We start from the raw sequence: 3,697 nt of genomic DNA, 5'->3' as shown, positions 1-3,697 counted from the left end.
CACATGATTAATCCAGCATTTAATATAAAAAGCACATTCACACAAACACATACTGTATTGCACACATTCTAACTACAATCTCACATGATAGCATGGACAACACAATAGCATAATTATTTTTAAAACAATCTGTACATGGTTTCTTCCTCCATTCATAAACCGGAACAGAGAAACCAATATCAACTGATTCACAGCGGAAACAAAAACATTTACAGTACAGTTCACAGGTTTCCATCACTGCAGTCTATTTAGACTTCCTTCGTTTTGCCTGGGTGGGGCTCGCTCCAGTTTCTGTTTTAAAAAAAAAAGAAAAAGTATATTAGGTACAGGTAGTAGCTTAGGCAGTGGCGGTTCTAGGACATTTTACATGGGGTGGCAAAGCGGGGGCAAGAGGTCATGCCAGGGTGGCATGGGAGGGAGTACAGTATGTGGTATTTTATACTGTATATAACCTTTTTATTGTTAAATCATGCCCTAAGTGTTCTTAATGCTTAAGAGAAACAAGATGTTCAAACAAACTCAAATATAGTATAAAACAGCAGAAAATACTCATGAATTCTGCTTACTGTAAGTACAGTAAAAAGTACTTAGTTATAATTAAGTACACAAATTACATCACCCATCTCTTAAGAGAGCTAAAGGTGACATGTGCAGCAACACATTTCAATACATATTTGTCAATACTAAGAGCCGCTAGATTGTGCTGTTGTGATGGAATATGTATGCAAGGAAAATAAAAACATACCATGTGGTCCAGCTGGAGTCTCATCTGCCTCCTGATCACTGCCTCTATCCCTCTTTCTGACACTTCATCTTTATTCCTCATATACATTTCTTCTTCTTCACTAATGTCTTCATCTCCTCCTCTTTCTCCTGCTCTGACCCTCCTCGTCTCTTCAGTGTACTCTTTTCCTTTTCCTCTTTCTGTTCGTCCTGATCACTTCTCAGATATGTATTTTTTGTTGTTGAATCACTCCAGCTACTCTGGCCTGTAAGAGTCGACTTGTGAAAAGCACTGGTACAAATGCTTGTATAACTTTACACGTTAGGGCCATGAAGCTAATAAGTNGGAAAAAGAATAACAATTTTTTTAAATATTGGGCTGTCTTATTTATTCTCTCTCACACACAACTGCCACTAACGTTAAACCCCTTTACTATTCAATTAAACACATTCAATGTTTATTTATTGTAAAAGCAATTGGGCTTTTTTAATCTCACACACACACACACACACACACACACACCCCCCCACACACACTTCTCCGCCTCATTCTGTTTTCATTTACTCGTTTGTTATCTGACCAGCTTCAATCTTGTAGGCTACTCACTTCGTTTCTTAGAGCCCTCGAAAGGGTTTTGGAGGTTGATGCCTCGGTGAACGTGCGTTGTTTGGCTTTCTTGTCCGCAGCAGCAGAAAGCATTTTCAAATGTTTGAATGAATCAAAGTGGGTCGTCACCGTTGATTTTCTCTTATGCTCCAACACACAGTTGCACGGGGTGCAGAATAGTTTCCCCCCACTTTTTGCCCGGTCTTTAGTAGAAATGTTCGTCGGTAAATGAGATGGATTAGATTTTTTCATCTTGGTGTTTTCTCTATCGTGTGAGCTCGACACGTTCACTCTATACAGTGTTGTTTACATTCTGTGATGCGCGAGCTGATGACGTCACGTCAAGACGAGTTAACTTTTTTTTCTTCTCAACTTTGTGTGGAAAAATGCGGGGATTATGCGGCCTTTTGATAAATATGCGGCCTTTTAAAAATCTGCGCCATTTTGCTGATTATGCGGTAAATTCTGCGATCGCAAAATCGCGTTTTTCTGGAGGGTCTAAGTAAGGGACCTTTACATTAACAATGTTTTCGGTAGCTTTAGCCAACTCTCTGACAAATGTGGCCTTCCAGGCACTCATCTATTTCCCTACTTCCAGGTCCGAAACTGGGTTAAACTAAATAACCCTTCCTTCCCCAATACCCTTCCGGATTCAATAATTGACTCAATTCTGGACACTCCAACAACCGAAAAAGGTTTGATTTCAAGAATTTACAATTCCGTCTCCTGTCTCACAGAAACATTGCTTGGTAAAATCAAACAAGATTGGGAAGAGGAACTAGTCCAAGCAATAGATGAGGAGGTCTGGGATGGCGCATTAGCAAGAGTGAACAAGAGTACGTCCTGTGCCAGGCTCAATCTTACACAACTAAAAGTTGTCCACCGTATCTATTACACCAACTATAAACTCTCCAAAATATACCCAAATGTCACGGATACCTGTAAAAGATGCCACACGTCACCAGCAAACATGACTCATATCTTTTGGTTTTGTCCTCGCCTACAAGGATACTGGACAAGCATTTTCAAACACCTTACTGAGGGCTTGGACATGGTATTGACACCATGTGCAGAAACTGCCATTGTTGGAGTACTACCTGGCCACCGAATGATGAGGAGGAAAACTAAAGACAGTATAGCCTTTGCCATCTATCTTAGCACGTAGAAGAATACTTCCTAGAATGGAAATATTCTATACCACCTAAAGCATCTTCTATGGCGTAGAGATTTAATGATGTACCTAAATCTGGAGAAGATAAATGTATAACCTGAGGGGCTCCTCAAAACTATTTGAATCTGTCTGGGGCTCATGATAGCCTAAATAGCTGAACTCTTAAGACACTAAATTAAGAAGGAAGGGGGGGAACTCGAATGTATGTGTGTTTTTTGATTTGTTCTGTTTTTATCTGTTGTATTTTGTTTTATGTATTTTTTTTATTTGTATGACTTTTTATAAATGTAGTAGTGTACATGTTGGCATGTGTACATGTGTGGGTATGTACCACATGTATGTGCTATATGTGGGTATACAATATGTGAGTATATGGGTACATGTTATCACTGTTATTATTCTTTATTTCCTTATCTATTAATTTTTTTTAATTTATCTTCTTCTTACTTTACTATACATGTATCTATTTATGTAGCTATTTAATTTACTAACTAGGACCGGAGGGGGAAAGGAAAAAAATATATATATTGAATGTATAAATGTAAAATCAGTGTGCCTGACTCAATCAAAAAAAAAATTTATATATATATATTAAAAAGCAGGGAAACAAGAAAAACATAAATTAGAAAAACAAGGAATACACAAGTAAGTATTATTGCCTGTTACCCGACAACGCCGTCCGAGTTCCGGTGACGTGACGGTCTGCTGGCGCGCCACTCGTTCTCTCGGACACGCAGCAGCCAGGATCTGCTGGCTGCGCCCGTGAAGGTGTTGGCGCTGGCGATGGGGCTGCCGTTGATGCTCACACGTGAAGTGTGTCCCTGCACAGGACACAATGTCCCCCTAACACCAACACACCCATTATGTTCATCAGCTGAACAGCTTTATCCAGTCCTTTGTTGCTGGGGGGTTCGGCTGGGGGGAGTGGCTATGGAGGGTTTTCTTAAATGAGGACATGAAGTTCCTCAGTGGCAGCCGATTGATAAGAGCTTGCTTGAATTCTGTAGATGTGTAGGAAAGAAGCTTCAAGGCTTTCTTTGTATCAAAGGATATATTGGTCTATCCTTCTGGTACGACAGGAAATAATGCTCTCCACAATTCCCTGCAGCAGCAACTTTGAAGTTACGCCACCAATCTGCTGATCGTGCATGGACAAATGCGGGTCATATAAGTTACGTGTCTTTATTAACAGTGGT

The sequence above is a fragment of the Notothenia coriiceps genome, unplaced genomic scaffold, assembly GCF_000735185.1.
Source record: "Notothenia coriiceps isolate Sejong01 unplaced genomic scaffold, NC01 NC01_scaffold00037244, whole genome shotgun sequence".
Taxonomy (NCBI): domain Eukaryota; kingdom Metazoa; phylum Chordata; class Actinopteri; order Perciformes; family Nototheniidae; genus Notothenia; species Notothenia coriiceps.
The sequence above is the reverse complement of the archived record's forward strand: the minus strand, read 5'-3'. Positions refer to the sequence as shown.